Here is a 21,990-nt window from a genome sequence, read left to right on the forward strand (position 1 = left end):
TAGAAGAAGAAATCTTGTGATGAATGGTCAAACAAATGTCAATTTGATCCAGTTTTTTCAATTTACCTTTAAGCATCATATTTATTACTTCCATATGTACATGAGTCAGAATAAGATATTAAGTAGAGTTTTTGAAAAACGATTTTTAATGTACAATCCGCTTTTGGAAAAGACTGAGAATGTATTAATGTTTAACATATAATAAGTGAAAGATTAACTGTGATATTTCAGATTATTGTGATATAATAATGTTTTTATTTGTGAACATGATGATGACTTATTTTAATAAAGATAAAAAAAAAAAAAAAAAAAGAGCGGAGGACTGTAGTGGAATGTTTCAATAAGGCATCCTTAGGTCGGTGGTTCGAATCCGCCTCGCGGGATATTTTTTGTTGATTTTTCCCCATAACCGTCGCAGTTATAAATCTGTACATATCGACTATTTCTTTGAATGGTCATACATAGCAATGCAACATGTAATCCTTTTATATCTTGTGTACAGATGTCTAGAAATCAATATTCCATCAGAAACCGGTCAGGTTCTTCAGTTTATAGTAATTAAAATGCTTACACCGTAAACCTTAAAGAATAATTAATGGGCATGTTGAATAGCCGTAGGACGTACATAAGTGTTAATTTCCACCTTTGTCTGGTAGAGGGGAACTAGCTCACATGGTAGAGCGCTCGCTTAGTAAGTAGTAAGTTTCAGTTGACAAAATACGTATTTATATACAATTGACATTATCGTGATAGCTTCTGCCGTTTTTGATTTGAGGGTCTTGTGGAAAATTGATTTATGAATTCAATGTTGAGAGATTAATTTATGTGAAAATGGATTGTTTACCGAAAACATTAACTTCTTTGTTGAAAATTGTAAATGAACAATATACTGATTTTAGCTGGACATCTACTGAGCAAAATGGAAGAATGAAAATATCTTTATTGTGGACAAATGGTGATAAATTAACGAAACGGAAATCTAATGCATCTAGAAAACGTGACCGGAAACGACTGAAGCAATTTGTAGAAAAGAAAAATTCAGAAAATAAAACATCTGAAAGCGAAGATGAATCGTTTATTGAAAGTGATACAGAAAGTGATATTCCATCTGAACCCACCGATGCGTTAATGGACGTGATCGACAGTGTTCCGTGCAGCGCCTCATTGTCGGTAAATACTAACAAAGGAAAGCAGTCAAGTGAAGAGAATAACCAATTGCGAACCGAGAGTGTGAAACATGTTAACGGAAATTTAAATGCCGCAGGGAAAATATGTATAAGTGAACATTCGAATACACAGAATATGTTAACTAAATCTCATGACGTTGTGAATACAGAAAATATTTCGAACACTGAAGAGAACTCAAAATCTCGACAGACACCAGTTCTAGATAAAATTGTTATCAAAACTTCGTTGAGTATGTGTAGCGCAACACTATTAACGTTGATCCCAATGATTAATTTAATCATGTCCTACTCATTGGGAAAGGAAGAGGACATTCATTATTTCGGTCCAGGAACAAAGCGGTACACGTACGCTTTGCACAATATTGAAAACGATTTTGATGATGTTAGGAAAACTAAATATATGAATAGTGATATAGCAAGTGCAATTGAGAAAATGGAAATTGTTGCCCGCAGGAAAATAGAGACATGGTTAAACTAGGTCTGATTTGATTTTTAAAATGTATGATAAAGTTTGAATGTATGGAAAATGTTTTGAAATATTTGTTTTTACATTTTTTGCATGCCAATGTTTTAAAGCAGTCTGGAATGGATAGCCAGCCGGAATCTTTAATATTTGGATATGAAATTGTGTATTGTATTTCAATTACCTTTTCACTTGCTTTTACATTTTACCTAAAATTAAAAAAAAAGAAAATAAAAATGTGCATGAATACAGTGAAAGAGTACAACTGTGATATCGCTTGTGCGTACATGATTGTGAATAAAAATATATTAAATGTATGAATATAAAAATTTTGTAGGTATTGCGAAAATGGACAATTGTGGTGACTTTGTTTTCTATGCGTATGTAATTGACATATATGATATAACTAATCAATATGATAATAGTATGTCTATGAGAATTAATAACAATATCTCTTTGATTTGTAAATGTTTTTCTGTTAATAAAATTTTATCAAGATAAAAAAAAAAAAAAAAAAAAAAAGAGCGCTCGCTTAGCATGCGAGAGGTACCGGGATCGATGCCCGGGTTCTCCAGTTTCTTTTTTGTTCAGATTAAACGAACACATTTCTTTCCACTTTTGTCTCTAAAAATATTCAATGATTTTGTTTTACTATTATTCTACAAAGCTAAGCAAAATCAAAGAAAGCAGGCCTTTTTCAATATTCTTTCATCGGAACTTCATATCCCATACGCTTTTTGTTATATATTGCACTGTCGACAACATGGTCATTATGTAAACTTTAAAACATATCGATAACTTAAAAGAAACCATTTATTCAGCCGTTACAACGGCAGGGCTTTGGGATAAGATTGGAATAGTACAAAAAACAAGAAAAAACAAATCCTCCCCGGCGGGGAATCGAACCCCGGTCTCCCGCGTGACAGGCGGGGATACTGACCACTATACTACCGAGGACTTGAAATGCCTTCTCAATTTTAGTAATATAAACCTGCACAGTATGCATGGCGTTGTAGTCATATAATTGTTCATCTTGTTAAGTATATGGCCATGTCACTATAGGAAAACGCAGCTCTTTTCCAAACCGTATTGACATATTGGACAGAAAAAAAATCATCCACAGATCAGCGCAAAACTTATCAGTTTTATTAGGAACTATATTCGACCATGTGTAGAATAATGTGTTGTCATGTAGAATAACATGTCAATCAATGCATCAAATTGACAGATCCCGTGATAGCTCAGTTGGTAGAGCGGAGGACTGTAGTGGAATGTTTCAATAAGGCATCCTTAGGTCGGTGGTTCGAATCCGCCTCGCGGGATATTTTTTGTTGATTTTTCCCCATAACCGTCGCAGTTATAAATCTGTACATATCGACTATTTCTTTGAATGGTCATACATAGCAATGCAACATGTAATCCTTTTATATCTTGTGTACAGATGTCTAGAAATCAATATTCCATCAGAAACCGGTCAGGTTCTTCAGTTTATAGTAATTAAAATGCTTACACCGTAAACCTTAAAGAATAATTAATGGGCATGTTGAATAGCCGTAGGACGTACATAAGTGTTAATTTCCACCTATGTCTGGTAGAGGGGAACTAGCTCACATGGTAGAGCGCTCGCTTAGCATGCGAGAGGTACCGGGATCGATGCCCGGGTTCTCCAGTTTCTTTTTTGTTCAGATTAAACGAACACATTTCTTTCCACTTTTGTCTCTAAAAATATTCAATGATTTTGTTTTACTATCATTCTACAAAGCTAAGCAAAATCAAAGAAAGCAGGCCTTTTTCAATATTCCTTCATCGGAACTTCATATCCCATACGCTTTTTGTTATATATTGCACTGTCGACAACATGGTCATTATGTAAACTTTAAAACATATCGATAACTTAAAAGAAACCATTTATTCAGCCGTTACAACGGCAGGGCTTTGGGATAAGATTGGAATAGTACAAAAAACAAGAAAAAACAAATCCTCCCCGGCGGGGAATCGAACCCCGGTCTCCCGCGTGACAGGCGGGGATTTTTTTTTTCTTTATAAAAGTTTATTCACAGAAATATATTTACATGTAAAAGAATTATTGGGCTAATCTCCCACTAATTCACATATCACAGATAACAATTAATAATATCATGTATGTTAAGTCAATCTTCCATATTATATAATGGCTTGCATACTAAAAGTCAATGACAACATTTTCGTCACAGATACGTAAAACAGGATTTCTTTTCAAGTAGTATTTTTCAAACAATGAAAAGTTCTTCTTTTTATAATACATATAAGCATAATTTACATGTCGCTGAAGTACGGACTTAAAATAATTTTGAATATCTAGTACTTTCTCATCTTTCACAGCTACATTTCTCCTTTTCACAACACAAAATTTTCTAAATGCTAAGACAGTATTAACAAAATAATAGTTACTGTTTTTATCTTTCTCAGTTAATCCAAAATAACATAGAAAATTAAAATCAAGCATATTGACATATCTTGTAGAGCTATTGCACAAAATATTATGTAGGAAATCCTTCAAAAAGTTGTTGAATTTAGTTAAACATCTACATGAAATTATAAGATGTTCCAAATCTTCATGTACATCATAACATACTGGACATAAAGAATCAATAGTAATATGACATCTGAATAATCTCTCCTTCGTAAATAAAACTCTATGGAAAATTTTAAACGATGTTTCAATACAGTCACTAGGTAAAAATGGAAAATTCAAAATATTTTGAACCCTTTGGACATTAAAATCACTAAATACTTCATACCAGTAGCTGACAGCATTTGGCATTATTGTGCTAGTTTCTAAGAGCATACCATAACAAATTTTTGCCGTTCTAGGTAATGTATATTTTTTACCATTATCATTATATACTACATTCAGAACAGGTTTATTATAGTTATATGCATTTTCTCTAACTAAACGTTTTACCTGTTCTGGAATACACTGCTTAATACTCTGAACTACATCAACAATTCTATCAGCAACTAACTCAGGAAACCTTTGAGAGACTATATCCTGTACATATTTGTTCTTCAAAAAACCTTTTTTACATTCAAATGCCAAGTCTTTAATTTTAACTATTCCTGCATCTACAAAGGGTTTAATATACAACATTTTCCCATCATTTACTATCATTGGATTATAAAACAATGGAATATCAAATACATTATTCACATTTATATCAATTTCCATATGAGTACGAATCTTTCCCCAAGCATATAACATACACTTATAAAAATCAGGTAAAATACCTAATTGTCTATTATTAAGATCACAAAATAGAATTTCCATACCAAGATTCATATCTAGAACTTTTGATAAAAAATAAGTGCAAGTATGTTTCCACGCTGCATTATAATCATTATCTAACAATCGACTTAAAAATTTAAGTCTAAAAGCATACATTTTGTGAAATATATCTGGAAAATTTAAACCACCATTCAAAACTCTATTTATTATAACATCATATGCAACCAATGATGGCTTATTATTCCACAAAAAATCTACACACATCTTTTTAATGTCTAAATAGTATTTCTCAGGTATATTGACCACCATTAGAGTATACCATAATTTACTCATCAACAAGGTATTTATAACCGTTACTCTACCCTGTATTGATAAATGTCTCATTTTCCAAAAATTCAATAATTTTGAAATAGATTGCGCTTTGCAATCCCAATTTAAATTATCACAAACAGTTTTGTCTTTGCCAATCCATATACCTAAAAGCTGAAGAACCCCATCACACTCTTTAATATTCCAAGCATCTATTTCTTGTTTCGATATCTTTCCGGTACCCAATGCCAAAATTTCAGATTTATCTTTATTCAATTTTGCCCCAGATGCTTGTTCATACAAATTTAAAACTCCAAAGGCCTCATTTACTGAATTTTTGTCAGACAATATCAATGTTGTATCATCTGCATGTGAAAATATTTTCTCCTCACCAGATGCATTGGGAATTTGTATACCATGAATTCTATCATTCCTTTTAATCATAATACTCAAGGGTTCAGCAACTAACACATATAACAAAGCTGATATAGGACACCCTTGTTTTACAGAGTTCTTTAATTGAAAATACTTGGACAAAAAACCATTGAATTTGACAGTGCTGAAAATGTCAGTATAAAATATCTTTATCCATGAAATGAATTTCTCCCCAAATCCAAATTTCTGCAATACAGAAAATAAGTAGTCATGTCCAACTCTGTCAAATGCCTTTTCCTGATCAAGTTTCAGCAAATAACATTCCAAATCATCCATTTCTACTAATTCTATAATATCTCTGATACTTACTGTAGTATCAGAAATATCTTTACCAATAATACAACAACTCTGATTTGGTGATATAATCTTTGGTAATACAAATTTAAATCTGTTGGCCATTACTCTGGCTAAAATTTTATAATCAACATTTAACAAAGTTATAGGTCTGAAGTTTTTCAGGTCAGACTTGTCACCTCTATTCTTATAAATCAGGTTAATCATTCCATATCTCATAGATCTTGACAAAATTTTATTTTCTCCAATACAGTCATAAATATATTTCAATACCGGTTTCAACTCACTAAAAAAGTATAAATAAAATTCTACAGTAAGCCCATCAGGGCCAGGTGTTTTACCCTTTTTCATGCCTTTTATATAGGTTTCAATTTCATCACTAGTAATTTCACAATCACAGTTTTCAATATCACAATTTTCAACACTAACGTTAACACAGTCTAACATTTCCTCTATTGCCTCATGATCAGTTTGAACACAAGAAAAGAGTTTCTCATAAAAATTGTGTACAACATCTAACATTTCAGCAGAATCATTGACAACAACACCATCACAATTTTTTAAACTACATATCATATTTCTGTTTTGTCTATGTTTCTCTAAACTTAAGAAATAAGCTGTATTCTTATCACTTTCAATTGAATACTGACATTTTGATCTAATAATAGCACCATTACATTTGTGTTTTTCTAAACTTTCTAATTCATCTTTCAATTCTAAATATTTGACATGATCAATTGATATACCACAAGCTGACTTCACAGACATTTCTTGCAGCTTATTTTGTAACCTAAAATACTCTCTATTTAATTCTTTTTGTTTCTCTTTTCCATATATTTGGCTGACTTTCTTTACTCTATATTTCAAATTATCCCACCAAATAAGTGGATTTGACAAATAAAAATCAGAACCAATTTCATCAAATAAAATTTGTCTAATCTTTTCAACATAAACATCATCATTTAATAAGGTTTCATTAAAAAGCCAAACACCAGGTCCTTTTTCAACTTCAGAGAAATCAAGTTTCATATTTACAATGCTATGATCACTAAAGCATGTGTCGCTATAAAAAATATTTCTTATACATGATTTTAAATTACTAGATACCAAAATATTATCAATCCTACTTTGTGTTAAAAAACCTTGAACTACCTGTTTTCTAGAAAACATTTTGACATTCATATTTCTATTTCTCCATACATCAAATAAACATTTATCATTCATCAAATTAGTTAAACATTTTACAGATTTATCTGCATAAAACGTAGTTTTTCCACTTCTATCTAAAGGACAGAACGCAGTATTGAAATCTCCTACAACTATAATATATTCATCTCCATATATTTTGTCTTTACAATCATTAAAAAAAGTACATTTATCACTGATACTATTAGGAGCATACACATTGATTATATCAACATTTTTACCTTCAACTTTACCTTGAATATGCAATAATCTTCCACATATACTATCACAAACTTTAAAAACATTTCTCAATCTTTTACTTAAAAGAATAGCCACACCTTTTCTATTACAATTACTATTACTAGCAAAAATATCACCACCCCATACACTATTGTCATTCTGTATAATTTTATATAAATCATCATTCCAGAATGTTTCTTGTAAACATACAACATCATATTTCTTTTCATTACACAGTGCAAAAATACACTCTCTTTTATTTTTGTCACAAAGACCATTACAATTAAGGCTTATAAAATTAAAAGAAGCCATCGCAAAACAAAAATGTAAAATAGCAAACATATAACACTCCATTGTTCCTTATTTCAATTTTTTATGTATATTCGATAACCTTGCTGCTTTCAGATTAGGCTTTATATTAATCTTACTACGCCTCTTGACACCCAAGGCATTTTTTTTCTTAGCTACAAGAGTAAAATCATTTTCACTTGCCCCTTGACTACTATCAGTCATCAGGAAAGTATCCATTTCAAAGTCGTCTAAAGTGTCACATGAACTCTGACTGACTTCCCCCTGACTGTTAATTTGTTCTAGAGGGGAGACAGAAGCTTCTATATTCAAAATAGAACCTATTTTACAATCATTTTCTGAAACATTTTCTTTTGGCATAACACATTTACTTTTAGATTTAACATAATCAACATTGTTAACATTAAGTTCAATATCAACATTACTTTCTTCTTTATCTGTCTTGTTTCTTTCTTGGTCACCATAAACCATACTATCATCTTGTCCAACTTCCCCAGACACTTCATCATCACCATCTACCATCTCAGCTTCATCATCATTGACCAAAACGGCACCATTCACATCACCATTACCATCACCCTCATCACTGCAATGGCTAGCAACGACACTTGAAATAACATCTAAATCAATATTCTCATCATCTTCAGTGATATGACTAGCAACGCCATTATCACTACAAGCCGAAGACTGACCACCACGCTCAACAGTGTAATGATTCGCAACATCATTCTTTCCGCTATCACTGACATCATTTACATCATCAAGATGAGCATTAACAGTTATATTACTCTCACCATTGGTATGGTCATCATCCATTATTCTGCTACATGGCCATACATCGTCATCTCGTGTAAATGTTCCTTGGAATTCAGCAAAAGAATTGTCTACGTGTGTTTTCTTTAGAGTACTACACTTACAGCTAACCTTCTTATGCAAACACTTAGAGCACTTATTCTTAAAGCATTTCTTCCTGACATGACCTTGCTCTCCACATTCAAAACATTTGAATTCAGGACAGTCCTTATACATGTGGTCAGGACTAAAGCAACCATTACAGACTTTTACCTGGTGATTATGAATCACGCGGTAATATGCAGTCTCTTTCTCATTGACTGAAAACTTCATTGAATATGGGATTGACTTCATATTCGGGGGAAGTTTGGCTTTGAAAATTCTTGTTCCATCATAAATATTGTTCTTTGATTTCATCTTATGCTTCTTAATAACAGAAACAATTTCAACACCAATTTTATTAAATCTATCCACAATTTCCTCATCAGTCACATACATACTCAAATTAAGTATCGAAACTAATCTAAAGCTAGATTGCAATTCACTCACTTTGCATCTTTTTCCATCCACAGTCAGATCACCGAGTACTGGTTCCATCATCTGCCTTTCTCGAAACACAATTTCATAGCCGTAACCAGTTTTTGGCACACATGCAATTACACTTCCTATACCACATTTCGATTCAATGTCATCTATCAACAAATCAGGCTCTAGTTTTCCAAAACCCTCCAGAGCACAAGCAATTAACACAGTTTTCTCCTTAGAAAATTTGCTATCATAATTAGCCGACTTTCCATTGGACCTGTCTGGTACACTTCCGTCAAAGTTAGCCATTGGTTTTTAGTAAGATCTCCAAATAGTAATCAAACACACCCTTCCTCCCCCTTTTTCCTGCACCGAAATTGCAGGAAAAGGGGCAAACAAACAATTGTTTCTAAGCAAACTGTGGTCACATTCAATCAATAATTAATTAGCAATCTTCAGAAAATGTTTATGAACACAGATAAGGCGATGAACTCACCAAACAATGAAAAATCTCCGGACGACACAATGTTTACATTTCACATATGGTACATCCAAAAACCAGTCTCCATAACAGGCGGGGATACTGACCACTATACTACCGAGGACTTGAAATGCCTTCTCAATTTTAGTAATATAAACCTGCACAGTATGCATGGCGTTGTAGTCATATAATTGTTCATCTTGTTAAGTATATGGCCATGTCACTATAGGAAAACGCAGCTCTTTTCCAAACCGTATTGACATATTGGACAGAAAAAAAATCATCCACAGATCAGCGCAAAACTTATCAGTTTTATTAGGAACTATATTCGACCATGTGTAGAATAATGTGTTGTCATGTAGAATAACATGTCAATCAATGCATCAAATCGACAGATCCCGTGATAGCTCAGTTGGTAGAGCGGAGGACTGTAGTGGAATGTTTCAATAAGGCATCCTTAGGTCGGTGGTTCGAATCCGCCTCGCGGGATATTTTTTGTTGATTTTTCCCCATAACCGTCGCAGTTATAAATCTGTACATATCGACTATTTCTTTGAATGGTCATACATAGCAATGCAACATGTAATCCTTTTATATCTTGTGTACAGATGTCTAGAAATCAATATTCCATCAGAAACCGGTCAGGTTCTTCAGTTTATAGTAATTAAAATGCTTACACCGTAAACCTTAAAGAATAATTAATGGGCATGTTGAATAGCCGTAGGACGTACATAAGTGTTAATTTCCACCTATGTCTGGTAGAGGGGAACTAGCTCACATGGTAGAGCGCTCGCTTAGCATGCGAGAGGTACCGGGATCGATGCCCGGGTTCTCCAGTTTCATTTTTGTTCAGATTAAACGAACACATTTCTTTCCACTTTTGTCTCTAAAAATATTCAATGATTTTGTTTTACTATCATTCTACAAAGCTAAGCAAAATCAAAGAAAGCAGGCCTTTTTCAACATTCTTTCATCGGAACTTCATATCCCATACGCTTTTTGTTATATATTGCACTGTCGACAACATGGTCATTATGTAAACTTTAAAACATATCGATAACTTAAAAGAAACCATTTATTCAGCCGTTACAACGGCAGGGCTTTGGGATAAGATTGGAATAGTACAAAAAACAAGAAAACACAAATCCTCCCCGGCGGGGAATCGAACCCCGGTCTCCCGCGTGACAGGCGGGGATACTGACCACTATACTACCGAGGACTTGAAATGCCTTCTCAATTTTAGTAATATAAACCTGCACAGTATGCATGGCGTTGTAGTCATATAATTGTTCATCTTGTTAAGTATATGGCCATGTCACTATAGGAAAACGCAGCTCTTTTCCAAACCGTATTGACATATTGGACAGAAAAAAAATCATCCACAGATCAGCGCAAAACTTATCAGTTTTATTAGGAACTATATTCGACCATGTGTAGAATAATGTGTTGTCATGTAGAATAACATGTCAATCAATGCATCAAATTGACAGATCCCGTGATAGCTCAGTTGGTAGAGCGGAGGACTGTAGTGGAATGTTTCAATAAGGCATCCTTAGGTCGGTGGTTCGAATCCGCCTCGCGGGATATTTTTTGTTGATTTTTCCCCATAACCGTCGCAGTTATAAATCTGTACATATCGACTATTTCTTTGAATGGTCATACATAGCAATGCAACATGTAATCCTTTTATATCTTGTGTACAGATGTCTAGAAATCAATATTCCATCAGAAACCGGTCAGGTTCTTCAGTTTATAGTAATTAAAATGCTTACACCGTAAACCTTAAAGAATAATTAATGGGCATGTTGAATAGCCGTAGGACGTACATAAGTGTTAATTTCCACCTATGTCTGGTAGAGGGGAACTAGCTCACATGGTAGAGCGCTCGCTTAGCATGCGAGAGGTACCGGGATCGATGCCCGGGTTCTCCAGTTTCATTTTTGTTCAGATTAAACGAACACATTTCTTTCCACTTTTGTCTCTAAAAATATTCAATGATTTTGTTTTACTATCATTCTACAAAGCTAAGCAAAATCAAAGAAAGCAGGCCTTTTTCAACATTCTTTCATCGGAACTTCATATCCCATACGCTTTTTGTTATATATTGCACTGTCGACAACATGGTCATTATGTAAACTTTAAAACATATCGATAACTTAAAAGAAACCATTTATTCAGCCGTTACAACGGCAGGGCTTTGGGATAAGATTGGAATAGTACAAAAAACAAGAAAAAACAAATCCTCCCCGGCGGGGAATCGAACCCCGGTCTCCCGCGTGACAGGCGGGGATACTGACCACTATACTACCGAGGACTTGAAATGCCTTCTCAATTTTAGTAATATAAACCTGCACAGTATGCATGGCGTTGTAGTCATATAATTGTTCATCTTGTTAAGTATATGGCCATGTCACTATAGGAAAACGCAGCTCTTTTCCAAACCGTATTGACATATTGGACAGAAAAAAAATCATCCACAGATCAGCGCAAAACTTATCAGTTTTATTAGGAACTATATTCGACCATGTGTAGAATAATGTGTTGTCATGTAGAATAACATGTCAATCAATGCATCAAATTGACAGATCCCGTGATAGCTCAGTTGGTAGAGCGGAGGACTGTAGTGGAATGTTTCAATAAGGCATCCTTAGGTCGGTGGTTCGAATCCGCCTCGCAGGATATTTTTTGTTGATTTTTCCCCATAACCGTCGCAGTTATAAATCTGTACATATCGACTATTTCTTTGAATGGTCATACATAGCAATGCAACATGTAATCCTTTTATATCTTGTGTACAGATGTCTAGAAATCAATATTCCATCAGAAACCGGTCAGGTTCTTCAGTTTATAGTAATTAAAATGCTTACACCGTAAACCTTAAAGAATAATTAATGGGCATGTTGAATAGCCGTAGGACGTACATAAGTGTTAATTTCCACCTATGTCTGGTAGAGGGGAACTAGCTCACATGGTAGAGCGCTCGCTTAGCATGCGAGAGGTACCGGGATCGATGCCCGGGTTCTCCAGTTTCATTTTTGTTCAGATTAAACGAACACATTTCTTTCCACTTTTGTCTCTAAAAATATTCAATGATTTTGTTTTACTATCATTCTACAAAGCTAAGCAAAATCAAAGAAAGCAGGCCTTTTTCAACATTCTTTCATCGGAACTTCATATCCCATACGCTTTTTGTTATATATTGCACTGTCGACAACATGGTCATTATGTAAACTTTAAAACATATCGATAACTTAAAAGAAACCATTTATTCAGCCGTTACAACGGCAGGGCTTTGGGATAAGATTGGAATAGTACAAAAAACAAGAAAAAACAAATCCTCCCCGGCGGGGAATCGAACCCCGGTCTCCCGCGTGACAGGCGGGGATACTGACCACTATACTACCGAGGACTTGAAATGCCTTCTCAATTTTAGTAATATAAACCTGCACAGTATGCATGGCGTTGTAGTCATATAATTGTTCATCTTGTTAAGTATATGGCCATGTCACTATAGGAAAACGCAGCTCTTTTCCAAACCGTATTGACATATTGGACAGAAAAAAAATCATCCACAGATCAGCGCAAAACTTATCAGTTTTATTAGGAACTATATTCGACCATGTGTAGAATAATGTGTTGTCATGTAGAATAACATGTCAATCAATACATCAAATTGACAGATCCCGTGATAGCTCAGTTGGTAGAGCGGAGGACTGTAGTGGAATGTTTCAATAAGGCATCCTTAGGTCGGTGGTTCGAATCCGCCTCGCGGGATATTTTTTGTTGATTTTTCCCCATAACCGTCGCAGTTATAAATCTGTACATATCGACTATTTCTTTGAATGGTCATACATAGCAATGCAACATGTAATCCTTTTATATCTTGTGTACAGATGTCTAGAAATCAATATTCCATCAGAAACCGGTCAGGTTCTTCAGTTTATAGTAATTAAAATGCTTACACCGTAAACCTTAAAGAATAATTAATGGGCATGTTGAATAGCCGTAGGACGTACATAAGTGTTAATTTCCACCTATGTCTGGTAGAGGGGAACTAGCTCACATGGTAGAGCGCTCGCTTAGCATGCGAGAGGTACCGGGATCGATGCCCGGGTTCTCCAGTTTCATTTTTGTTCAGATTAAACGAACACATTTCTTTCCACTTTTGTCTCTAAAAATATTCAATGATTTTGTTTTACTATCATTCTACAAAGCTAAGCAAAATCAAAGAAAGCAGGCCTTTTTCAACATTCTTTCATCGGAACTTCATATCCCATACGCTTTTTGTTATATATTGCACTGTCGACAACATGGTCATTATGTAAACTTTAAAACATATCGATAACTTAAAAGAAACCATTTATTCAGCCGTTACAACGGCAGGGCTTTGGGATAAGATTGGAATAGTACAAAAAACAAGAAAAAACAAATCCTCCCCGGCGGGGAATCGAACCCCGGTCTCCCGCGTGACAGGCGGGGATACTGACCACTATACTACCGAGGACTTGAAATGCCTTCTCAATTTTAGTAATATAAACCTGCACAGTATGCATGGCGTTGTAGTCATATAATTGTTCATCTTGTTAAGTATATGGCCATGTCACTATAGGAAAACGCAGCTCTTTTCCAAACCGTATTGACATATTGGACAGAAAAAAAATCATCCACAGATCAGCGCAAAACTTATCAGTTTTATTAGGAACTATATTCGACCATGTGTAGAATAATGTGTTGTCATGTAGAATAACATGTCAATCAATGCATCAAATTGACAGATCCCGTGATAGCTCAGTTGGTAGAGCGGAGGACTGTAGTGGAATGTTTCAATAAGGCATCCTTAGGTCGGTGGTTCGAATCCGCCTCGCGGGACATTTTTTGTTGATTTTTCCCCATAACCGTCGCAGTTATAAATCTGTACATATCGACTATTTCTTTGAATGGTCATACATAGCAATGCAACATGTAATCCTTTTATATCTTGTGTACAGATGTCTAGAAATCAATATTCCATCAGAAACCGGTCAGGTTCTTCAGTTTATAGTAATTAAAATGCTTACACCGTAAACCTTAAAGAATAATTAATGGGCATGTTGAATAGCCGTAGGACGTACATAAGTGTTAATTTCCACCTATGTCTGGTAGAGGGGAACTAGCTCACATGGTAGAGCGCTCGCTTAGCATGCGAGAGGTACCGGGATCGATGCCCGGGTTCTCCAGTTTCATTTTTGTTCAGATTAAACGAACACATTTCTTTCCACTTTTGTCTCTAAAAATATTCAATGATTTTGTTTTACTATCATTCTACAAAGCTAAGCAAAATCAAAGAAAGCAGGCCTTTTTCAACATGTTTCAATAAGGCATCCTTAGGTCGGTGGTTCGAATCCGCCTCGCGGGACATTTTTTGTTGATTTTTCCCCATAACCGTCGCAGTTATAAATCTGTACATATCGACTATTTCTTTGAATGGTCATACATAGCAATGCAACATGTAATCCACCTATGTCTGGTAGAGGGGAACTAGCTCACATGGTAGAGCGCTCGCTTAGCATGCGAGAGGTACCGGGATCGATGCCCGGGTTCTCCAGTTTCATTTTTGTTCAGATTAAACGAACACATTTCTTTCCACTTTTGTCTCTAAAAATATTCAATGATTTTGTTTTACTATCATTCTACAAAGCTAAGCAAAATCAAAGAAAGCAGGCCTTTTTCAACATTCTTTCATCGGAACTTCATATCCCATACGCTTTTTGTTATATATTGCACTGTCGACAACATGGTCATTATGTAAACTTTAAAACATATCGATAACTTAAAAGAAACCATTTATTCAGCCGTTACAACGGCAGGGCTTTGGGATAAGATTGGAATAGTACAAAAAACAAGAAAAAACAAATCCTCCCCGGCGGGGAATCGAACCCCGGTCTCCCGCGTGACAGGCGGGGATACTGACCACTATACTACCGAGGACTTGAAATGCCTTCTCAATTTTAGTAATATAAACCTGCACAGTATGCATGGCGTTGTAGTCATATAATTGTTCATCTTGTTAAGTATATGGCCATGTCACTATAGGAAAACGCAGCTCTTTTCCAAACCGTATTGACATATTGGACAGAAAAAAATCATCCACAGATCAGCGCAAAACTTATCAGTTTTATTAGGAACTATATTCGACCATGTGTAGAATAATGTGTTGTCATGTAGAATAACATGTCAATCAATGCATCAAATTGACAGATCCCGTGATAGCTCAGTTGGTAGAGCGGAGGACTGTAGTGGAATGTTTCAATAAGGCATCCTTAGGTCGGTGGTTCGAATCCGCCTCGCGGGATATTTTTTGTTGATTTTTCCCCATAACCGTCGCAGTTATAAATCTGTACATATCGACTATTTCTTTGAATGGTCATACATAGCAATGCAACATGTAATCCTTTTATATCTTGTGTACAGATGTCTAGAAATCAATATTCCATCAGAAACCGGTCAGGTTCTTCAGTTTATAGTAATTAAAATGCTTACACCGTAAACCTTAAAGAATAATTAATGGGCATGTTGAATAGCCGTAGGACGTACATAAGTGTTAATTTCCACCTATGTCTGGTAGAGGGGAACTAGCTCACATGGTAGAGCGCTCGCTTAGCATGCGAGAGGTACCGGGATCGATGCCCGGGTTCTCCAGTTTCATTTTTGTTCAGATTAAACGAACACATTTCTTTCCACTTTTGTCTCTAAAAATATTCAATGATTTTGTTTTACTATCATTCTACAAAGCTAAGCAAAATCAAAGAAAGCAGGCCTTTTTCAACATTCTTTCATCGGAACTTCATATCCCATACGCTTTTTGTTATATATTGCACTGTCGACAACATGGTCATTATGTAAACTTTAAAACATATCGATAACTTAAAAGAAACCATTTATTCAGCCGTTACAACGGCAGGGCTTTGGGATAAGATTGGAATAGTACAAAAAACAAGAAAAAACAAATCCTCCCCGGCGGGGAATCGAACCCCGGTCTCCCGCGTGACAGGCGGGGATACTGACCACTATACTACCGAGGACTTGAAATGCCTTCTCAATTTTAGTAATATAAACCTGCACAGTATGCATGGCGTTGTAGTCATATAATTGTTCATCTTGTTAAGTATATGGCCATGTCACTATAGGAAAACGCAGCTCTTTTCCAAACCGTATTGACATATTGGACAGAAAAAAAATCATCCACAGATCAGCGCAAAACTTATCAGTTTTATTAGGAACTATATTCGACCATGTGTAGAATAATGTGTTGTCATGTAGAATAACATGTCAATCAATGCATCAAATTGACAGATCCCGTGATAGCTCAGTTGGTAGAGCGGAGGACTGTAGTGGAATGTTTCAATAAGGCATCCTTAGGTCGGTGGTTCGAATCCGCCTCGCGGGACATTTTTTGTTGATTTTTCCCCATAACCGTCGCAGTTATAAATCTGTACATATCGACTATTTCTTTGAATGGTCATACATAGCAATGCAACATGTAATCCTTTTATATCTTGTGTACAGATGTCTAGAAATCAATATTCCATCAGAAACCGGTCAGGTTCTTCAGTTTATAGTAATTAAAATGCTTACACCGTAAACCTTAAAGAATAATTAATGGGCATGTTGAATAGCCGTAGGACGTACATAAGTGTTAATTTCCACCTATGTCTGGTAGAGGGGAACTAGCTCACATGGTAGAGCGCTCGCTTAGCATGCGAGAGGTACCGGGATCGATGCCCGGGTTCTCCAGTTTCATTTTTGTTCAGATTAAACGAACACATTTCTTTCCACTTTTGTCTCTAAAAATATTCAATGATTTTGTTTTACTATCATTCTACAAAGCTAAGCAAAATCAAAGAAAGCAGGCCTTTTTCAACATTCTTTCATCGGAACTTCATATCCCATACGCTTTTTGTTATATATTGCACTGTCGACAACATGGTCATTATGTAAACTTTAAAACATATCGATAACTTAAAAGAAACCATTTATTCAGCCGTTACAACGGCAGGGCTTTGGGATAAGATTGGAATAGTACAAAAAACAAGAAAAAACAAATCCTCCCCGGCGGGGAATCGAACCCCGGTCTCCCGCGTGACAGGCGGGGATACTGACCACTATACTACCGAGGACTTGAAATGCCTTCTCAATTTTAGTAATATAAACCTGCACAGTATGCATGGCGTTGTAGTCATATAATTGTTCATCTTGTTAAGTATATGGCCATGTCACTATAGGAAAACGCAGCTCTTTTCCAAACCGTATTGACATATTGGACAGAAAAAAAATCATCCACAGATCAGCGCAAAACTTATCAGTTTTATTAGGAACTATATTCGACCATGTGTAGAATAATGTGTTGTCATGTAGAATAACATGTCAATCAATACATCAAATTGACAGATCCCGTGATAGCTCAGTTGGTAGAGCGGAGGACTGTAGTGGAATGTTTCAATAAGGCATCCTTAGGTCGGTGGTTCGAATCCGCCTCGCGGGATATTTTTTGTTGATTTTTCCCCATAACCGTCGCAGTTATAAATCTGTACATATCGACTATTTCTTTGAATGGTCATACATAGCAATGCAACATGTAATCCTTTTATATCTTGTGTACAGATGTCTAGAAATCAATATTCCATCAGAAACCGGTCAGGTTCTTCAGTTTATAGTAATTAAAATGCTTACACCGTAAACCTTAAAGAATAATTAATGGGCATGTTGAATAGCCGTAGGACGTACATAAGTGTTAATTTCCACCTATGTCTGGTAGAGGGGAACTAGCTCACATGGTAGAGCGCTCGCTTAGCATGCGAGAGGTACCGGGATCGATGCCCGGGTTCTCCAGTTTCATTTTTGTTCAGATTAAACGAACACATTTCTTTCCACTTTTGTCTCTAAAAATATTCAATGATTTTGTTTTACTATCATTCTACAAAGCTAAGCAAAATCAAAGAAAGCAGGCCTTTTTCAACATTCTTTCATCGGAACTTCATATCCCATACGCTTTTTGTTATATATTGCACTGTCGACAACATGGTCATTATGTAAACTTTAAAACATATCGATAACTTAAAAGAAACCATTTATTCAGCCGTTACAACGGCAGGGCTTTGGGATAAGATTGGAATAGTACAAAAAACAAGAAAAAACAAATCCTCCCCGGCGGGGAATCGAACCCCGGTCTCCCGCGTGACAGGCGGGGATACTGACCACTATACTACCGAGGACTTGAAATGCCTTCTCAATTTTAGTAATATAAACCTGCACAGTATGCATGGCGTTGTAGTCATATAATTGTTCATCTTGTTAAGTATATGGCCATGTCACTATAGGAAAACGCAGCTCTTTTCCAAACCGTATTGACATATTGGACAGAAAAAAAATCATCCACAGATCAGCGCAAAACTTATCAGTTTTATTAGGAACTATATTCGACCATGTGTAGAATAATGTGTTGTCATGTAGAATAACATGTCAATCAATGCATCAAATTGACAGATCCCGTGATAGCTCAGTTGGTAGAGCGGAGGACTGTAGTGGAATGTTTCAATAAGGCATCCTTAGGTCGGTGGTTCGAATCCGCCTCGCGGGATATTTTTTGTTGATTTTTCCCCATAACCGTCGCAGTTATAAATCTGTACATATCGACTATTTCTTTGAATGGTCATACATAGCAATGCAACATGTAATCCTTTTATATCTTGTGTACAGATGTCTAGAAATCAATATTCCATCAGAAACCGGTCAGGTTCTTCAGTTTATAGTAATTAAAATGCTTACACCGTAAACCTTAAAGAATAATTAATGGGCATGTTGAATAGCCGTAGGACGTACATAAGTGTTAATTTCCACCTATGTCTGGTAGAGGGGAACTAGCTCACATGGTAGAGCGCTCGCTTAGCATGCGAGAGGTACCGGGATCGATGCCCGGGTTCTCCAGTTTCATTTTTGTTCAGATTAAACGAACACATTTCTTTCCACTTTTGTCTCTAAAAATATTCAATGATTTTGTTTTACTATCATTCTACAAAGCTAAGCAAAATCAAAGAAAGCAGGCCTTTTTCAACATTCTTTCATCGGAACTTCATATCCCATACGCTTTTTGTTATATATTGCACTGTCGACAACATGGTCATTATGTAAACTTTAAAACATATCGATAACTTAAAAGAAACCATTTATTCAGCCGTTACAACGGCAGGGCTTTGGGATAAGATTGGAATAGTACAAAAAACAAGAAAAAACAAATCCTCCCCGGCGGGGAATCGAACCCCGGTCTCCCGCGTGACAGGCGGGGATACTGACCACTATACTACCGAGGACTTGAAATGCCTTCTCAATTTTAGTAATATAAACCTGCACAGTATGCATGGCGTTGTAGTCATATAATTGTTCATCTTGTTAAGTATATGGCCATGTCACTATAGGAAAACGCAGCTCTTTTCCAAACCGTATTGACATATTGGACAGAAAAAAAATCATCCACAGATCAGCGCAAAACTTATCAGTTTTATTAGGAACTATATTCGACCATGTGTAGAATAATGTGTTGTCATGTAGAATAACATGTCAATCAATGCATCAAATTGACAGATCCCGTGATAGCTCAGTTGGTAGAGCGGAGGACTGTAGTGGAATGTTTCAATAAGGCATCCTTAGGTCGGTGGTTCGAATCCGCCTCGCGGGATATTTTTTGTTGATTTTTCCCCATAACCGTCGCAGTTATAAATCTGTACATATCGACTATTTCTTTGAATGGTCATACATAGCAATGCAACATGTAATCCTTTTATATCTTGTGTACAGATGTCTAGAAATCAATATTCCATCAGAAACCGGTCAGGTTCTTCAGTTTATAGTAATTAAAATGCTTACACCGTAAACCTTAAAGAATAATTAATGGGCATGTTGAATAGCCGTAGGACGTACATAAGTGTTAATTTCCACCTATGTCTGGTAGAGGGGAACTAGCTCACATGGTAGAGCGCTCGCTTAGGACTTCCGGTTTCCGGTTTGAGACGACGGCCACGTTTTCTGAGCTGGGTGAAAAATCGAAAAGTTTTTCTCGTTTTTACGAGTCATCCGCACATGTGGATATTCTTTTATTGGATTATTAACCTTAACTGTGATATTAAATAAGTATTTGTGCTTTTTATCAACCTGAACTGTGTTTCCTCCCTCCACCATGTCGGGTGGGAGGGGAGGTCGAAAAACCCTGAAAGAACTTACTGTGTTTGTTGATGTTGGAGACAATAAATCTGTATCAGCCGGTGCTGTTATTAAAAGTGTTGAAGAAGCAGTCGGAGAAGGAACAGTTGCTGCGTGTGTACCGAAAAGTGGAAACGGATATGAAATTACTTTGTTGGATTACGATGCTTTGGAACTTATCTGTGACACTGGATTTAAAATCAAGAACAATACGTTTAAACCAAATGCCATTTTCTCAAAAGAGAAGCTGGTAAGTTTTTTGAATGTTTCATATTATGTAACTGATGAAGAAATTACTAAAAAGCTAACAGATGCAGGCTTAGAACTTGTTACTTCTCTGAAACGCAGGATGTACCCTGGCACCTCGGTGGCGGATGGTACACGTTTCGCAGTAGTCAAATTCCCTGGTGAAATACAGAGCTTACCATATTCAATGAAGTTCTCAACTGGCATAAACTCTTTCGAATATATCCGAGTTGTACATGACAACCAGAAAAAGGTATGCACGAAGTGTTATGAAAGTGGTCACGTCTACGCCAACTGTCCAGAAAACCGATGCTTTAAGTGTTATAGAACTGGTCACCTAGCAAAGATGTGTAACACGCCACCGTGTAAAACCTGCAACAAATACCCCCACAAGTGTAACTGTACCCCTTGGGGGGAACATTCACGGCCAGAAGCCGAGATTGATGAGGCAGAGCTATGGCAGACGAAAGGCGGAGATACGACCTCGGATGATAATACAGAGGAGGCAACATTGATGACAGCTAATGATGATACAGTCGACACTGGTAGCGGTGATGTGCAGGACGACGATGATACACTTGACATTGAGGACATTTCAGATATTGAAACAGACAATTGTGTGAATCTAAAGAACATTATGAAAGAACCAGTTTCAAATATGGACACTGACAGTGTTGGTAATATTGATACTTGTAATAAATTTGGGGGGTCTGGGTTTCTCGGGCATCAAGGGACAGCCTCGGATTCTAGTATTCCTCTTTTTACTACAGATTTCGCATGTAAGTCTGATGATAAAGACCAAAATGACTCCGAGTCTGTCCTAGAACTTGAGAAAGATAAGTCTGATGAAGATTGTGAAAACCTTAAGAAAATTTGTAAAATGGGGTCAGGCCATATTCGAAGAAGAAAGATGGTAACAGGTCCTTCACTTACTGCTGAGGACATTAAGAAGTTGAAACAAAATCCTAGACACAAACTTTCCTGTTAAGACTCCACCTTCATCGTCCTAAACCCTTTAGTAGCCTTC

At 36.1% G+C, this 21,990-nt stretch overlaps 32 non-coding genes across 32 annotated transcripts; 22 read left to right on the plus strand and 10 right to left on the minus strand.

The window, feature by feature from the left end:
• Positions 1-2,535: 2,535 nt before the first annotated feature.
• Trnad-guc (transfer RNA aspartic acid (anticodon GUC)) lies at positions 2,536-2,607 on the minus strand. Its single transcript has one exon. It is a non-coding gene; the product is annotated as a tRNA-Asp (tRNA).
• Positions 2,608-2,880: 273 nt separating this feature from the next.
• Trnay-gua (transfer RNA tyrosine (anticodon GUA)) lies at positions 2,881-2,972 on the plus strand. Its single transcript is given in 2 exon segments — positions 2,881-2,917; positions 2,937-2,972. It is a non-coding gene; the product is annotated as a tRNA-Tyr (tRNA).
• Positions 2,973-3,246: 274 nt separating this feature from the next.
• Trnaa-agc (transfer RNA alanine (anticodon AGC)) lies at positions 3,247-3,319 on the plus strand. Its single transcript has one exon. It is a non-coding gene; the product is annotated as a tRNA-Ala (tRNA).
• A 6,563-nt stretch (positions 3,320-9,882) lies between these two features.
• On the plus strand, positions 9,883-9,974 carry Trnay-gua (transfer RNA tyrosine (anticodon GUA)). Its single transcript is given in 2 exon segments — positions 9,883-9,919; positions 9,939-9,974. It is a non-coding gene; the product is annotated as a tRNA-Tyr (tRNA).
• Positions 9,975-10,248: 274 nt separating this feature from the next.
• Positions 10,249-10,321, plus strand: Trnaa-agc (transfer RNA alanine (anticodon AGC)). The gene has a single exon. It is a non-coding gene; the product is annotated as a tRNA-Ala (tRNA).
• A 311-nt stretch (positions 10,322-10,632) lies between these two features.
• Positions 10,633-10,704, minus strand: Trnad-guc (transfer RNA aspartic acid (anticodon GUC)). Its single transcript has one exon. It is a non-coding gene; the product is annotated as a tRNA-Asp (tRNA).
• A 273-nt stretch (positions 10,705-10,977) lies between these two features.
• Positions 10,978-11,069, plus strand: Trnay-gua (transfer RNA tyrosine (anticodon GUA)). The gene is given in 2 exon segments: positions 10,978-11,014; positions 11,034-11,069. It is a non-coding gene; the product is annotated as a tRNA-Tyr (tRNA).
• A 274-nt stretch (positions 11,070-11,343) lies between these two features.
• Trnaa-agc (transfer RNA alanine (anticodon AGC)) lies at positions 11,344-11,416 on the plus strand. The gene has a single exon. It is a non-coding gene; the product is annotated as a tRNA-Ala (tRNA).
• Positions 11,417-11,727: 311 nt separating this feature from the next.
• Positions 11,728-11,799, minus strand: Trnad-guc (transfer RNA aspartic acid (anticodon GUC)). The gene has a single exon. It is a non-coding gene; the product is annotated as a tRNA-Asp (tRNA).
• A 273-nt stretch (positions 11,800-12,072) lies between these two features.
• Positions 12,073-12,164, plus strand: Trnay-gua (transfer RNA tyrosine (anticodon GUA)). The gene is given in 2 exon segments: positions 12,073-12,109; positions 12,129-12,164. It is a non-coding gene; the product is annotated as a tRNA-Tyr (tRNA).
• Positions 12,165-12,438: 274 nt separating this feature from the next.
• Positions 12,439-12,511, plus strand: Trnaa-agc (transfer RNA alanine (anticodon AGC)). Its single transcript has one exon. It is a non-coding gene; the product is annotated as a tRNA-Ala (tRNA).
• A 311-nt stretch (positions 12,512-12,822) lies between these two features.
• On the minus strand, positions 12,823-12,894 carry Trnad-guc (transfer RNA aspartic acid (anticodon GUC)). Its single transcript has one exon. It is a non-coding gene; the product is annotated as a tRNA-Asp (tRNA).
• Positions 12,895-13,167: 273 nt separating this feature from the next.
• Positions 13,168-13,259, plus strand: Trnay-gua (transfer RNA tyrosine (anticodon GUA)). The gene is given in 2 exon segments: positions 13,168-13,204; positions 13,224-13,259. It is a non-coding gene; the product is annotated as a tRNA-Tyr (tRNA).
• Positions 13,260-13,533: 274 nt separating this feature from the next.
• Positions 13,534-13,606, plus strand: Trnaa-agc (transfer RNA alanine (anticodon AGC)). Its single transcript has one exon. It is a non-coding gene; the product is annotated as a tRNA-Ala (tRNA).
• A 311-nt stretch (positions 13,607-13,917) lies between these two features.
• Trnad-guc (transfer RNA aspartic acid (anticodon GUC)) lies at positions 13,918-13,989 on the minus strand. Its single transcript has one exon. It is a non-coding gene; the product is annotated as a tRNA-Asp (tRNA).
• A 273-nt stretch (positions 13,990-14,262) lies between these two features.
• Positions 14,263-14,354, plus strand: Trnay-gua (transfer RNA tyrosine (anticodon GUA)). Its single transcript is given in 2 exon segments — positions 14,263-14,299; positions 14,319-14,354. It is a non-coding gene; the product is annotated as a tRNA-Tyr (tRNA).
• A 274-nt stretch (positions 14,355-14,628) lies between these two features.
• Trnaa-agc (transfer RNA alanine (anticodon AGC)) lies at positions 14,629-14,701 on the plus strand. Its single transcript has one exon. It is a non-coding gene; the product is annotated as a tRNA-Ala (tRNA).
• A 295-nt stretch (positions 14,702-14,996) lies between these two features.
• On the plus strand, positions 14,997-15,069 carry Trnaa-agc (transfer RNA alanine (anticodon AGC)). The gene has a single exon. It is a non-coding gene; the product is annotated as a tRNA-Ala (tRNA).
• Positions 15,070-15,380: 311 nt separating this feature from the next.
• Positions 15,381-15,452, minus strand: Trnad-guc (transfer RNA aspartic acid (anticodon GUC)). The gene has a single exon. It is a non-coding gene; the product is annotated as a tRNA-Asp (tRNA).
• A 272-nt stretch (positions 15,453-15,724) lies between these two features.
• On the plus strand, positions 15,725-15,816 carry Trnay-gua (transfer RNA tyrosine (anticodon GUA)). Its single transcript is given in 2 exon segments — positions 15,725-15,761; positions 15,781-15,816. It is a non-coding gene; the product is annotated as a tRNA-Tyr (tRNA).
• A 274-nt stretch (positions 15,817-16,090) lies between these two features.
• On the plus strand, positions 16,091-16,163 carry Trnaa-agc (transfer RNA alanine (anticodon AGC)). The gene has a single exon. It is a non-coding gene; the product is annotated as a tRNA-Ala (tRNA).
• Positions 16,164-16,474: 311 nt separating this feature from the next.
• On the minus strand, positions 16,475-16,546 carry Trnad-guc (transfer RNA aspartic acid (anticodon GUC)). The gene has a single exon. It is a non-coding gene; the product is annotated as a tRNA-Asp (tRNA).
• Positions 16,547-16,819: 273 nt separating this feature from the next.
• On the plus strand, positions 16,820-16,911 carry Trnay-gua (transfer RNA tyrosine (anticodon GUA)). Its single transcript is given in 2 exon segments — positions 16,820-16,856; positions 16,876-16,911. It is a non-coding gene; the product is annotated as a tRNA-Tyr (tRNA).
• A 274-nt stretch (positions 16,912-17,185) lies between these two features.
• Positions 17,186-17,258, plus strand: Trnaa-agc (transfer RNA alanine (anticodon AGC)). Its single transcript has one exon. It is a non-coding gene; the product is annotated as a tRNA-Ala (tRNA).
• Positions 17,259-17,569: 311 nt separating this feature from the next.
• Positions 17,570-17,641, minus strand: Trnad-guc (transfer RNA aspartic acid (anticodon GUC)). Its single transcript has one exon. It is a non-coding gene; the product is annotated as a tRNA-Asp (tRNA).
• A 273-nt stretch (positions 17,642-17,914) lies between these two features.
• Trnay-gua (transfer RNA tyrosine (anticodon GUA)) lies at positions 17,915-18,006 on the plus strand. Its single transcript is given in 2 exon segments — positions 17,915-17,951; positions 17,971-18,006. It is a non-coding gene; the product is annotated as a tRNA-Tyr (tRNA).
• A 274-nt stretch (positions 18,007-18,280) lies between these two features.
• On the plus strand, positions 18,281-18,353 carry Trnaa-agc (transfer RNA alanine (anticodon AGC)). Its single transcript has one exon. It is a non-coding gene; the product is annotated as a tRNA-Ala (tRNA).
• Positions 18,354-18,664: 311 nt separating this feature from the next.
• Positions 18,665-18,736, minus strand: Trnad-guc (transfer RNA aspartic acid (anticodon GUC)). Its single transcript has one exon. It is a non-coding gene; the product is annotated as a tRNA-Asp (tRNA).
• A 273-nt stretch (positions 18,737-19,009) lies between these two features.
• Trnay-gua (transfer RNA tyrosine (anticodon GUA)) lies at positions 19,010-19,101 on the plus strand. Its single transcript is given in 2 exon segments — positions 19,010-19,046; positions 19,066-19,101. It is a non-coding gene; the product is annotated as a tRNA-Tyr (tRNA).
• A 274-nt stretch (positions 19,102-19,375) lies between these two features.
• On the plus strand, positions 19,376-19,448 carry Trnaa-agc (transfer RNA alanine (anticodon AGC)). The gene has a single exon. It is a non-coding gene; the product is annotated as a tRNA-Ala (tRNA).
• Positions 19,449-19,759: 311 nt separating this feature from the next.
• Trnad-guc (transfer RNA aspartic acid (anticodon GUC)) lies at positions 19,760-19,831 on the minus strand. Its single transcript has one exon. It is a non-coding gene; the product is annotated as a tRNA-Asp (tRNA).
• A 273-nt stretch (positions 19,832-20,104) lies between these two features.
• On the plus strand, positions 20,105-20,196 carry Trnay-gua (transfer RNA tyrosine (anticodon GUA)). The gene is given in 2 exon segments: positions 20,105-20,141; positions 20,161-20,196. It is a non-coding gene; the product is annotated as a tRNA-Tyr (tRNA).
• Positions 20,197-21,990: the final 1,794 nt, after the last annotated feature.

The sequence above is a fragment of the Perna viridis genome, chromosome 15 (genome assembly GCF_037379345.1).
Source record: "Perna viridis isolate PV_CMFRI_1.1 ecotype Kerala chromosome 15, ASM3737934v1, whole genome shotgun sequence".
NCBI classification, from domain to species: domain Eukaryota; kingdom Metazoa; phylum Mollusca; class Bivalvia; order Mytilida; family Mytilidae; genus Perna; species Perna viridis.